This window comes from Castor canadensis, chromosome 8 (assembly GCF_047511655.1).
Source record: "Castor canadensis chromosome 8, mCasCan1.hap1v2, whole genome shotgun sequence".
In the NCBI taxonomy this organism is placed as follows: Eukaryota; Metazoa; Chordata; class Mammalia; order Rodentia; family Castoridae; genus Castor; species Castor canadensis.
The window spans coordinates 11,500,890-11,515,677 of record NC_133393.1 but is presented as its reverse complement, the minus strand read 5'-3'; the positions used below and the strand labels follow the sequence as shown (position 1 = coordinate 11,515,677).

The window sequence follows — 14,788 nt, the reverse complement described above, 5'->3', positions numbered from 1 at the left end:
TGACCGCAATACCAAGGGAACCAAGCAGGGCTCTATTAAACATGCTCCTGACATAAGAATCACTGCCCCATCAGAGCCTTGAATCCACCCAAGGCAGAGAACCACCCTCCAAAAAGGCCACTGGGATTCCATCCTCTCCATGTCTGGATGGGGACATGGGCAATTTTTCTCTTTCTGTCTTTGATTTCTTCTATGACTTTTCCTTCATCATCAGTCTGTAGACAGCAGTTACTTAGATTGAACTTTCCTCATACACCTCCCTCAGAGGCAAGTAAATAGGTCAAGGCTAGGCAGTTTTGGTATATTGCATTGCACACCTTTGTGTGCTGTTTGGCCAGTATGTTAAGGGCCCTTGCAGTTTCACTAGTTATAATTTCAACTACCGCCTGGAGCTGAATAACAGTTGAACATATAAATTGGGGTGCGATAGCCCCAGGACCCATCCTCTGCCCAAGTGGCAGGATCATAATACTGGAGAAGTCACTTGGGAGGCCACTCATCATCCTTCCAATTACCAATTTGTAAGGCACCTTGCTTCTTTCTATTTGCCTTTTCTTCATATATGGAGACTCCCAATTTCTCACCTTGTGTGAGTGGGAGCAAGAAAAAGGATGGCTGGATTGTGCCCAGTACATGGGACCTGAACCAACTGCTGGATACCACCATATGAGCTTGTTTTCCACAAATCTAGTATAGCCCCCTGGGCACCCAGCAATCTATGCTTGTGGTGAGATTGTTCCAAGCTTTTTTGGAGAGCAGAGAAGTTGACCAACAGATGGGGCTATGGTGGATCCAGGGAGCAATCTCTGCTACCTTAACTGTGGTTGGGGCAGACAAAATACCAACAAAAGGGCCTCTCCAATGAGGTTTTAATGGCTGGGCATTTCATTCCTTCACCCAGACAGCATCTTCTGGGATGCTAACAGGAAGTCTCTCCTGGACCCAGTCATTGAGTTTCTAGAGAATCAACCTGTGGGCCTGCATCTGTTGCCTCAAGGTGAGATCATCTATTTCTTTGTCCCCTCTTATACCCTTGATAAAGGGGGGTGGGAGGGTGGGTGGTTGTCCATAAAGGACTTCAAAGGGTGAAAGTCCTGTCTGCTTCGTGGGGCTAGACCTAATCCTTAGTAATACTATGGGTAGTTATTGATCCCAATACAAGTGGGTCTCCTGACTCAGTTTTCCCAACTGTAATTTTAGGGTCCTGTTCATACATTCCACCTTCCCTGAACTTTGTGGTGGTCGGCCATATGCGACTTCTGGGTGATTCCTAAGCCCTTAGCTACCAATTGTACCACTTTGGCCACAAAGCCTGGCCCATTATCCGACCCAATAGGCACAGGTATTCCAAACCAAGGGATGATTTCCTTTAGCAGACATCTGGCCACCTCCCAGGCCTTCTCAGTCTGCGTGGAGAAGGCTTCTGTCCACGGAAGGTACAGACAAACAACAATAAGTATTTGCATCCTTGAGCTCATGGCATTTCAGTAAAGTCCATGTACAGGCTTTCAAGAGGAGTTCCACCAAAATTCTGCATCTGGGGTGGCACACTTGGCCCTTGCCAAGGATTGTTTTTGGCACATAGGCTACATCTTTCTCATAATGCCTTACTGATGCTGGAGAGCTTGGGGACATAAAAGTGCTGGGCCAGAATGGTCTCAAGGGCCATTTGCCCTGAATGGGTTCCTTCATGGAACTGCTTAACAAATGTGGGAGCCAGTGACTCCAGGAATGGTGATGTGCTGTGGCCATCAGCAAACTTCTGCCACCCGTTCGGTAGAAAATTTCCCTCCTCAGTCTTGAATCAAGCCTATTCTTACGGTATGTACCATTTGGCTACAGGACACGGGAACAAGGCAGCTCTCAAGGCAGTTGGGGTCAGTCCCCTTGTGAGGGCTGCCTGATTGGCCTCTCTATTGGCTTTCCAGTTTCCTCGAGCAATTGTTACATCTTCCTTTTGGTGCCCTTGGCAGTGTATAACTGCCACCCATATAGGGACCTGTACAGAGTCTAGCAGTTCAAGGATTTCCTCCCATCCTTGATACTATTTCCTCCCAAGTTATTGAGGCCTCTCTCCTTACATAGAGCCCCATGGACATGGATGGTTGTGAAGGCATATTTGGAGTCAGTGTAGATGTTTACCTATATACCTGCAGTGAGCTAGAGTCCTGCGTGAGGGTGATGAGTTCAGCCTTTTGTGCAGAAGTTCCAACCAGTAGTGGGTGGGCTTCAATGATGGAGTCCAGAGTTACCACCACATACCTTGCAAGGCATGTGCTGTCCCAGACAAAGCTGCTGCCATATGTGAAATATTCAACATCCACGTGACCGGTAGGCAGATCGGTTAGATCCAGCTGGCTTGAGAAAACTTTATCCATAAACCCTAAGCAATCATGTTCCAGGTGGCCCAAGTCAACTGGCAATAGGGTGGCTGAGGTTTAGAGTCTTAACAACCTCCAGCCAGATGTGCAGGTTTTCACATAGCATATTCTGGTGTTTGACCATCTGAGAGTTGGTCAGCCAATAATTTCCCTTATACTCTCATTAGAGTCAGGATGGAGTGGGAAGCCTGGACAGTGAGTTTTTGCCCCATGGTGAGCTTGTCTGCTTCTGTCACCAGGGCAGCAATGGCTGCTAGGGCACACAGGCAAGGTGGCCAGCCTCAGGAAATGACATCAAGTTGTTTTGACAAGCAAAGTATCTACTAGATGATGCCAGGAGCCTAATAGCTGGGTCGGGACCCCGACAGCTGTCCCTTTTCACTCATGAATGTACAGGAAAAAGAGCTTTATCACATCTGGCAGGCTTAGAGCAGGGGCATTTGTGAGTGCCCTCTTGATTTCTCTAAAGTCTTTCTCTTGTTCCTCTTCCCATAGTAAGTGTTCCCATTCTGCCCCCTTTGTGGCCTCATAGAGGTGTCTGGCCAAGAGGGAGTAGTTAGGGATCAGATTAGGTAGAGACCTGTGGCTCCCAAAAATTCTCTGATTTGCTGACAGGTCTTAGGGGCTGGAATGGAACAGACAACTTGTTTCCTCTCAGGGCTGAGCCTGTGTTGCCCCATGACAGGTGAAAGCCAAGGTATTTGACTGACTCTTGGCAAATCTGGGCCTTTTTCTGAGAAACTTTGTATCCTGCCTCCCATAAAAGAGAGAGAAAGAGGTGAGTCCCTTCCATACACTCCTCCCATGTTGGTCCAGCCAGCAGGAGGTCATCCAGGTACTGGAGGAGTGAGCAGCTGTGCTGGTCAGCTGAGAAAGCTTTCAGGTTGGATGTCAAGGCAGTTCCAAAGATAGTGTGGGAGTTTTTGAAACCTTGTGGCATCTGAGTCCAGGTTAGTTGCCCCTTTTCTCTAGTATTGAGATTTTCCCACTGGAAGGCAAAAGTAGGCTGGCTCTCTGGGGCTAGGTGGATGCAGATCCTTAAGATCTTGGAAGGTAAAAACTTTGCCTCAGTTGGGACAAGGCCTAAAAGTGTGTAGGAATTCAAGATGACATGGTGCAAAGTGACAGTTGTTGAATTTATTTCCCAGAGGTTCTGAACTGGCCTGAAATCCTCAGTCCTTGGGTTTCTGGATAGGCAATAAGGGGGTGTTCCAAGATAACTGGCAAGGTTGTAGGATCCATATTTTAAGTGTTTGTCAAGATGTTTTTGAATTTGGACCTGGGCCTTGCAGGGAATAAAGTACTACTTTGGCTGATGGGAGTGGCCTCCAGCTTTAATTCCACTACTGGGGCACAGTCCAGGCCAGTCCTGGGGGGTTATCTTCATCCACATGCCTGGAATCTTGAAGGGAAGCTCAGAAATCTCAGGAGACCTTCCCACAGGGGCATAGAGCTGCCACTCTGCTTCTTGTGCAACTGTGAGGGTTAGAATTCTTGTCTCAGGTCCTCTCAGTTTTAAGACTGCCATACTTTCAGAATCAAATGTTATCTGTGCCCTCAACTTACATTAAAAAGTCTCACCCATTAAAGCCATTGGGCAATCGTGGAGATAAAGGAACTCTTGTTTTACTTCATAGCTCCCAAGATTGCATTTTCTAGATACTAAGAAGGGGTAACAGGCCTGGTTCCTGTAGTCCCAATGATACTTGCATGCTTCTGTGAAAGGGGGCCCACTGGCTGGGTCACAACTGAATGTTCTGCACTCATGTCCACCATGAGGTCAATAGACTAGCCTCCTATTTTCAAATGGATCATAGGCTCCTGGGGCTCGGTCTGTCCTATTCCTCCTCATAGCTTTCTAGTCCAACAACATTTCCTGAAAGTCTCTGGTCTATTGGGGACATTCATTCTTCCGGTGCCCATCCTGGTAACAGTAGATACATTGATCTCACTCCAGTTCCTCCCTAGGGTGGGGGTGTTCTGGGGTCATTGGTCACTGTTTGTGATGATTGCCTCTGCCTCTGCGTGGATTAGCCCACCAGCCCACATGACTGTTCAGCAAGGGCTGCTGCAAGGAGGTAAACTTTCCTTTTCATCTTCCTGTCAGCCTCACATTTAGCCTCCTGATCTCGATTGACAAAAACCTTTGTGGCCATGTCCAAGAGCTGGCTGGTGTTCATTCCAGTGAATCCCTCCAACTTCTGCAATTTTCACTTTATGTCCCCCTGGGCCTGGCCAATAAAAGCAGTGCTAATTGTCTGCTGATTTTCAGTGGCTTCTGGGTCAAGGGGGATGTACAAATGGAAGACCTCACACAAATGCTCATAAAACTGGCTGGGACTCTCATCTGGCCCTTGGAGGACTTCTGATGTTTTGCATGTTCATGGCTCCCTCCTTCCTTCATGGATCCCAATAATGCCTCCTGACATTGCTCAAGCCACTGGTAGTCTTGGTCATCATTAGGGTCACAATGGGGGCTCTCCTTGGGTTGCTGAGCCTGAGCAGAGGCTTGGAAATTTAGAGTGCCCACAGGGGCATGACCTTCTAATCACATGAGAGCTGCCAACATTATATGGTGTTGTTCTTCAATATTGAATAGAGTCAGAAGGAGCTGTTGGCAGTCTGCCCAGGTGGGTTTGAATTTGGATGATGGACTGCATTAAATCAGAGCCTGAGGTTTTTCCGTGAAGGAGGGTGTGGGAGACTGAGGCAGTGGAAGAAGGCTTTGACACGAGCACAGCTATGTCAGGGTCTTCTTGGCTGATAGGCACAGACCCAGTCAAGGGGAGGGTTCAGCAAGGCTGCCTTGAAAGATAAACAGGACATGCTGACCCTGGTCAGAGAATCTGTACTGATACACAACATACCACAGCTTCTCTGTTCCTGCCGCCTACGCGACTGGACCCGTGAGAACTTAACCTGCATTTCACCCCAGTTCCTCATACACGCTGTACATATAGATGTGCTTGGAGATGGAGGGGGCCAGCATCTCTCATCAGGAGCATCGGACCCACTCAATCCCAGCTTTTCTCTATAACTGTCTTTGTGTCTTTTTCTTAATCCTCAGTTACTCCCAGTCAGGTTAACGGACCTACTCATGCAGGACCTACTCAGCACCCGAACAGGGACCTGACTATGGGGGAACTCACAACTGAGAAGAGGGGATGCTCTCTGAGTGGTGCACTCTGTAGACTAAGGTAAGGGGAAGAGCTCAAAAAGATAGAGTTGGGTATAATGCAATGGGACAAAACGGCTCAAAGGAAAGAGATCTTTATGTACAAATGCTAAAAGCAATGCTTAAGACTAGAGGAAGCAAGGTTAGGTCACTTCAGCTTATACAATTTTTAGATTATGTTCAGGACACATGTCCTTGGTTTCCCAAGGAGGGCACTGTAAATCTTGATACTTGGCAAAAGGTGGGAGAAAGACTCTGAGGGCATTACACAGCTGAAGAGCCAGACAGTATGACAATTTTTACTTTTGGTTTCTGGAGCCAGATTTCAGACTGTTTGGCTCCAATTCCCATACATAAACTGAAATTCTCCTCATCTGTGTTGGAGCCTGGAGGTGCAGGGAGTTTTTCCAGGGTACCTGTGACCCCTATAGGGGGATATCAGACTTAGTAAGTGGGGTGGAGCCTATTACCTGCTCCACCTCTAGGATACACAGGACCCACCTTTAAATACCACTGTTAAATAAGCATAAGACTGAAGATTTGGACATGGGCTCTGACTCCAGTTCTGAGAGGGAAGAATATGAAGATACCGTGGCTCATCAATTAAAAGAAACACTCCACTTGGGGGACCATCTACAGCCTCTGAGACCCGAGAGCCATGGCCTTATTAAAAGCACAAATGCATGGGGAAGATATGCCAGGCTTCCCTGTCTACCTGGTGGTTGAGAAACCTGATCCCAATAATCCCAGGCATTTATCAGAGTTTATGAACAAGTTTCATTCTTGACCTTGTACTATGTATGTACTATGTATGGCCCCGCTGCCCCTTTACTGCTCAGTTGTCACAGAGTACTGTGGGGGATTCAGCCCTGCCGCCTGAGGATTGGATGGGGATTGCCAAGGCTTGTCTAAACCCAGGGGAGTATTAGTTGTGGAAAACTAGCTCCACAGAGTTATGAGGGGAACAGGCGGCTCACAGTGCTGCTCGTGGGGTTCATATAACCTCAGACATGTTACTTGGTAAGGATGCATTTGAAGGGGTGTGTAATCAACTCCAGTTCCCTGTTCAGGCTTATCAGCAAATGGTGATTGTGGCCACTCATACCTGGAGGGAGTTGCCAGCTAAGGGAGCTAAATCTCAAGAAATCACCAAAATCCTACAAGGGCCCAATGAGCCATTCCAAGATTTTGTTGCTCGCCTCATGCAGGCTGTGGGAAGAATGGTGGCAGACCATGAAGCTGGGACCGTGCTTGTCCGACAATTGGCCTTTGAAAATGATAATAAATATTGTAGGCAGGCTTTATGCCCCCACAGAAGAAAGGTTTCCATCCAAGAAATGATCCGGATTTGTTCTGACATAGGGGCTCATCATATTCAGGAGGCAGCTCTTGGTGCTGCCCTAAAAGAGGTTATCCATCCCTCCAAAAAAGGGGGCAATGGTGCCTGCTTTACCTGCGGATGGCTGGGACATTTGCCAAAGAATGTTGCAAGGGCAAAAGACTCCCCTCCGATAGGACTGGAATAGTGTCATCTTTCCCTGGCTTGGGGGCTTGGCCCCCTGGAGTTTGCCCATGTTGCTATAGAGGAAGACACTGGGCAAATGAGTGTCATTCCCAGGCTGATGTTAAGGGTCGCACCCTACAGAAATGGGGCCCACCCCTACCCCATCAAACAATAGGGGCAATCTCCACCAAACACCCACCATACCACTGAAGACCTCTTTCAGACCACCCCGGAAGTGCAGGACTGAACCTCAGTCCCTCTGCCTGATATGTCTTAACCCTTGAAATGGGTGTTCAAGCCATCCCTTTGGGGATTCATGGTCCACTTCCTAAAGACACAGTGGGATTGATATTGGGAAGAAGCAGTATGACTCTTGAGGTTTACAGATTCACCCAGGTGTAATTGACCAAGATTATATGGGAGAAATTAAGATCTTGGCTCAAGCCCCTCAGACATTTGTTGCAGTATCCCCAACTGATAAAATAGCTCAACTGGTCCTTTTTCCTAACATAAAAAAGGGCAAGGTGTTAACACCTACTCCTCGAGGAGGTAAAGGGTCTGGGCAATCAGATTATGCTTACTGGGTCCAACGGGTTATTGCTGAGAGACCGGAAATGACTTTATTCCTAAATGGCAAAAAATTCCTGGGTCCACTGGACACTGGTGATTGCCACTGGTCTCCAACGTGGCCCTGTGTACAGGCTTTGGCAGACCTACAGAGAGTGGGGTCAGCCAGGGCTCCCCTACAGCATGCCACCACAATTAAATGCCATGATGAAGAGGAACATTCAGGGTTTTTTTACACCATATGTCTTAAAAGACCTCCCAGTAAACCTGTGGGGAAGAGATGTTTTATGAGGGATGGGAGTCACCCTCTGTAGTCCCAACAGTGGTCTCCCACATGATGCTCCAAGAGGGCTTTGATCCCCAGAGGGGACTGGGAAAGACCCAGCAGGGAAGGTTATACCCTACTCATAGTGAGAGACACTTTGGGTGCACCAGATTGGGCTTCTCCTCTAATCAATCTTTTCAGGAGGGGCCCTGGTCAGACAACAATGATCACCCCGAGAAAGGACAGCCACTCTGATTACATTGCTGACAAAAGAGCCTGTCTGGGTAGACTAGTGGGCCCTGACAGGTGAAAAATTGGCTGCAGCCCAAACATTGGTTGAGGAACAGTTACAAATGGGATATATTGAGATCACTCACAGCCCCGGGAATACCCCCATATTTGTAATAAAAAGAAGTCTGGTAAATGGCATTTATTGCAAAACCTCAGAGCAGTTAACAAAGTGATGCAGCCCATGGGCACCCTCCAGCTGGGGTTTCTGTCTCCTACAGCCCTTCCCTTACAAAATTATTTATATATTATAGACCATAAAGACTGCTTTTGTACTATTCCACTTTATCCAGAAGATAGGGAAAAATTCACCTTTTCTTTACCCTCTATAACTTACCAGTCCCCATACAAAAGATACCATTGGAAAGTCTTGCCACAGGCATAGCCAATAGTCCCACCATGTGCCAAGAATTTGTTGCTGTGGCCCTTGAAAAGAATTTCCAAAAGATTATATCATTCATTATATAGATGATATTCTGATTAGTCAACAAAGTGAAACAGTTCTATATGATATTGGCTTAGTTGTTACACACTCTCCCTGCCTGGGGCTTGTCAGCTCAGAAAAGGTACAACTGTCTCCATTTTCTTACCTTGGCCTCCTAATAAAAGGAAAATTCATAAAGATGCTTTAAAAACCTTAAGTGAGTTTCAAAAACTTTTGGGAGACATCAATTGGCTACACCCTGCTCTCAAATTAACCACCACAGAACTTTCTCCTCTTTTTAACATAGGTAAAGGAGATAGCGATCCCTCATCTCCCAGACAATTAACCCTAGAGGGATGACAGGCCCTACAAAGTGTAGAAAAGGCTATTCAATAGGGACAACTAAACTGATGAGACCCACACCAATTGCTACAACTGTTAGTATTACCCTCTCCCGGTACCCCTACTGGGGCCCTTTGACAACAACAGGGAATATTAGAATGGATCCATCTTGGGCACTCCCCACAAAGGATGATTACTCCAGGATAACTGGACAGGGACATCTGAAGTATGTACAGCTTGTGGGACAAGAACCAGGCTCTATTGCAATCCCATTTTCTAAAGAACAACAAAATTGGCTTTGGCAGTTTTCAGAAATGTGGCAGAACACACTGGCTAATTTCCCTGGACAATGAAATGGACATCTTCCCACTTTCAAGCTCCTACATTTTATGTCAACCCATCCCTTTGTGTTTCCACATTGGATACGGGAGGACCCTATCCCTGGTGCCCTTACTCTGCTCACATATGCATCAGGGACAGGGATGGCAGCTCATTATTCTACAAAGGGCCATAAGGTTGAACAAATGTCCTTTTTCACTGCTCAGCACACTGAGCTGCAGGCCATCATCATGGCCTGCCATGATTTGTTCACTGAGGCCATTAATGTTTATACAGGCAGTGCCTGTGTCCCAGGATTACTGCATGCCATTGAAACTGCCTATATTGGCCATACCAATAATGAGGAGTTATTCCATCTGTTTTGCCAATTGTGGACTATCTTACAGGCTCAACACCATCTCTACTTTGTGGGACACTTACACTCCCACTCCTGTCTACTGGGTCCTCTTGTTGAAGGCAACCAAAATGCAGACACATTGGCTTCTCACCTTTTGGGACATGTTAACCCCGGTGCTCCTGGTTCTATCACACTGGCTGTTCAGACTCATGCACTCTACCATCAAAACTCAAATGCCCTTCGCAAACAGTTCCATCTTACCAGAGAACAGGCCTAACAAATTGTTCAAACCTGCCAAACCCGTGCACAACCCCTCCCCCCTTCCACTAGATGGGGTCAATCCTTGTGGCCTCCCGCCAAGGAGTATATGGCGGATGGATGTAACTCACATACCGTCCTTTGGGGACCTTTGCTTTTTACATATCACCATTGACACTTATTCTGGTTTCATTTATGCCTCTGCCCGCAGTGGTGAAGCCACTAAACACATAATAGCCCACTGCCTGGCTACTTTCATTATTATGGGTAAACCTAACCAGATAAAAGCAGACAACGGGCCTGGGTACACATCAGTTGCTTTTCACACGCGTTTTGCCAATCATATCAGATAACTCCATTCTATTGGCATTCCATATAATCCACAAGGACAAGCCATTGTAGAACAAGCCCACCACACCTTAAAACTAAAATTAGAAAAATAAAAAGGAGCTTCTCCACCATACTAAATAAAGCTCTTTACACCCTGAATTTTTTAAATTGTACAAATCAGGGAATAACCCCAGCAGAAAAACACTGGGCTGAGCCCAGCAAGGCAACCTTGCCTCAGGTTCTTTGGAAAGGTGTATTATGGGGCATATGGGTACGCCCAAGTCTAGCGCTAATGTGAGGCTGAGGGCATGTTTGTGTTTTCCCCAAAGGTGCTGATCAGTCAACGTGGGTGCCATCTTGCTTCATGAAGCCTTATGGATCCACTCACCCCACGAATGAAGAAACTGTGACTGACAGATGAGGACAAGACAGAACAGATGGAGAGATAATTCGAACCCCCAGAGGAAAGGAGAAAGAAGGAATGTCTCCTGAGATGGAGGCCAGTGATGCCAGCACCACCCTGGGGAGGACCAGGAACCATTTGTTTCGAGCAGCCCAGAGGGCAGGTCCGCCCAGATGGGGAAAAATCAAGTGCCTGACAAGGATGGCAGGTGACATTATCAGGGGTACAGGACTGACAGGCAGCCCCATGGCCTTTTTCTTGGCCATGCAGGCAATCATCACCCTACAGGTAAGTGACTCAGTGAGCCAAACCCAGCAACACTGGACCTTTATACCTCACCCACCACTGCTTCAAATGGCAACATGGAAAGGACAAAACATACCAGTTTACACCAATGATTCAGAGTTGGTGGGAGACCACTCTATTGGGTACATGACTCCCACCTTCAGTTCCTACACTTTCACAGGACAATCCACTTTGGTGCCATTATGCTTAGACTCATTGCAATGGTGCTTTCCTACAGTGCCCACCTGGAGGAGTGCCCTTTTGTGGAATGGCACCCATTATGTAGATAAGAAATTAGAATTCTTGGGCTTCAATGCCACTGAGCAGTACAATGCCACACACTGGCTGCACTTTCCCAAGTGTCACACCAAACAGACCCAGCATCATCCTGGCAAAGAGGCCCCATGGACACAATGCTTGTTCCCTCATAGTTCGTTCTTTAATCTCAGTGTAGCAACTGTTGTCTATTGGTCCAGAAATGCTAGCCAAGAAACCAATGTAACTGGATACTGGACCACCCCATGGTAGGCCCCGATGGAGGGAATATCCAAACAGATATATGGAAACTGACTGCTGCCATGGAGTTACTCAACTTGACTAGTTGGTCATTGGACAGCCTTGAAGGTGGTGGGGCAGACAAGAAAGACCTCTAAGCCTGTGTAGAACATCTTTTTGCTCAAGTCATGGGGGATCTAAACATTACAAAAAATGGCTTCATATATGAGATAAATTGCCTAACTTGTAATCTAACAGCCTGTACCAGCACCTACAACAAGCGCAAGATGATCTTAGTGGTAAGGCATATACCATATCTCCTGATACCCACTAATTTTACAGGTCCTTGGTACTATGACAAAGGCCTACAGGTTATAAAAGAAGTAAAAAGACAATTAGTGAGAGAGAAGAAGGTTATAGGTCTTATTATAGCAGGCATAGTGGCCACCATAACTGCTGTGGCAAGGCCATGGCAGCTGTAGCCTTGTCTCAGAGCATACAGAATGTCCACTGTGTTAACACATTCGCTCAAAATAACACGTACACCCTTCAGCAAGTGTCTATAGATAAAAAAAATTGATGTCCCCTTAAACACCCTGGAGGCAGCTCTCCTCGCTATGTAGACAGACATAGAGAAAAGCCATGAGCTACAAACTATAAAATTCAGACAGCACCTCCTCTGTCATGTGGGCTTCTGGCATATCTGTATCACTGCTGGTCCCTACAATGAGTTGGGACTATTCTTGGCACAGCATTAAAGCGCACGTAATAGGAGCCTGGGGAAACAGCAATGATACCTTAAATTTACAACATCTCAGACAACAGATATTGGCAATGCAGAGAGTATATGACCAAGTCATTTCTCCTGCCGACATGGCAAAAATCATATTAGATGAGCTGCAAGGTTTTAATCCATTCAACATCATTAAATATTCCTTCTGGCACCTCATAGGAATAGGAGTCTTGCCACTAATCTGCTTTTGTACCTTTTCAGTCAGATACCAAGCAATCCAGAGACATCTTCTTGGACTAAACACCAATCTGGACCATGAACATTTAAGAAATAAAAAGGGAGGAGATGTGGGAGACTAGGGCAGTGGAAGAAGGCTTTGACATGAGCACAGCTATGTCAAGGGCCTCTTGGCTGATAGGCATGGACCCAGCCAAGGGGAGGCAGGGTTCACAAGGCTGCCTCTCTCTTGATCAGGAGAGTCTATATTAACAAACAACATACCACAGCTTCTCTGTTCCTGCCGCTTACACTACTGGACCCATGGGAACTTAACCTGCATTTCACCCCATTTTCTCATACATGCTGTATAAATAAATGTGCTTGGAGATGGAGGGAGCTAGCATCTGTCATCAGGAGCATTGGGCCCACTTGATCCCAGCTTTTCTCTATGTCTGTCTTTGTGTCTTTTTCTTAATCCCCATTGCTCCCAGGCAGGTTAACGGACCTACTCACACAGGCTGTGGGAGGAGAGGGTCTGATGTTTGCAGTTTAGGAGATCTGTGGTGGTAAGCGCTGGTAGATGAATATTTGCCTTCCTCCTTGTATTTGACTGTGCAGGTGATAATATATCAGGACCTCCCTCAGGGGTATCTGCAGGGGAGTGGGAGTCTGAGGAGAGGAAGGGTCCCTGCTGAGACTGATTGGATATTTCTGATTGAATGGAGGATGTGGGGTGAGAACTGGTAGACTCAGAGTGGGTGCAAAGTCCATAGAACCCAGAGAAGTTAGGGGAGTTGAGGACCCAGGGTTTCCAGGTCAGATTTTACAGGTGTGGTTGTCTCCTGAGCTTCCCCATCTGTCGAAGGCGAGGGTGTGGAGATAGGTGCCAGTGGCAGAGGTGGGTAAAGTGGCACACAGGGTGGTGGTACTTCCTCAGGCTCCTCAGCCAGTACAGGCTCTTTTGGTTTTTCCCTACACTTGGAAGTCGTGGCCACCCTAGCTACCGTAATCCTGCAGGTAACTTCCAGACAGGGCCTCAGCCATGCAGGCCAGCCGAGAATCACATCCTGCCAGCAATCAATGCAGGGAATCTGATCTGGGTAACCCAGGCTTTCCTACAATTACCCTATAAACTTCACTGGGTACAGTCTTGTCTAGTGACCCTTTGAGGGGCTACCCTACACCAAAGCAGGCCAATCTAATTCACAAAAGGCCCCAAGCTTGTTAGGAATTAACTTGACTCCATAGTCTCCATTAAATCCCTCTTTTAAAGTTTTTAAGCATACACTCCAAGGGGGCTCCCTGACTTTGATTTCCACCCATTTCCTCATATAACTGGACGTCAAGACAGACACGGAGCGGTAGGGGTTTTGGAGGAGAGGTAAGGGGTCCTCTTCTCTGACACACAGGGAAGAACAATATGCGCCCCTTATTGGTGATCTGGACGCAGTCACCAGGCCAGGAACTGCACCAACCCAGGGTCCTCACTCATTTTGTAGCCAGGCTGTGTCACACACACACACACACATGGTCCTGCCCCACTCTCTTAAGGTACTCGGGTGTCATTTCAAAGGGAGTCTAGAAATGAACCTGGCTTTGGTGAGTGTTTTCTGTTCTGTGGTTTATAATCCATTAGCATGTCCTGAAATCAATTTAGCCTTACCTATTTTGATATTATGACATTTCTAGCTTCTCATAGTCTAGCCCAGACCTAGAGACTGACTGACTGCCATTTCCCAGGCCTCTCTCAAGATTTTTTCAACCTGGAACTTGTGGTTCATTGGTTACTAAATCCATTTAGTGGTTGGCAACTAACTATGTTTTTAAAATAGTGAGACATGCCAGGCATGGCAGTTCACGTCTATCATCCCAGCTCCTCTGGAGGTTTGGAGGATTGGAATTCAAGGCAAGTCTGGGAGAAAAATGTTAATGATACCCTATCTCAACCAAGGAGGGGGCCTAGTTGTGCACACCTGTCATCCCAGCTATGTGGTAGACATAAATGGAAGGATCAAGGTCCATGCAAGCCTGAGCAAAAACGTGGAACTCTATTTGAAAAATAACTAAAGCAAAAAGGGCTAGAGTCATGGCTCAAGTAGTAGAGTACCTGAATAGTAAGTAGAAGGTGCTGAGTTCAAACCCCAGTACTGTCAAAAAGAAAAAAGGGAAGCAGAATACAAAGAATGATAATAGAATATAGATATTTGTGTACTGAGTCTTAATGTAAATTGCATTTTCACTTATGTTTATATGTTTCATATAAACAAATTATAAAATACCAGGGTGGGACAGGGAAGAAAATGCAGAAGACTATTTATTAGCCTAGCAACCCTCTACCAGATGGTGTTCTTCAAGCCCACCTTCAAATATGTAAGTTCCTCTTTTATAGGGTGATAGTGGGTGATGGGGAAGAGGTAACAGGCTTGCTTTTGATATTTTGCAG

At 46.7% G+C, this 14,788-nt stretch overlaps 1 long non-coding RNA gene across 1 annotated transcript; it reads left to right on the top strand.

Annotated features, from left to right (window-relative positions):
- Window positions 1-899: 899 nt before the first annotated feature.
- LOC141425437 (uncharacterized) lies at window positions 900-11,051 on the top strand. The gene is made up of 3 exons (XR_012450458.1): window positions 900-997; window positions 5,449-5,578; window positions 10,540-11,051. It is a non-coding gene; the product is annotated as an uncharacterized lncRNA (long non-coding RNA).
- The last annotated feature ends 3,737 nt before the right edge of the window (window positions 11,052-14,788 follow it).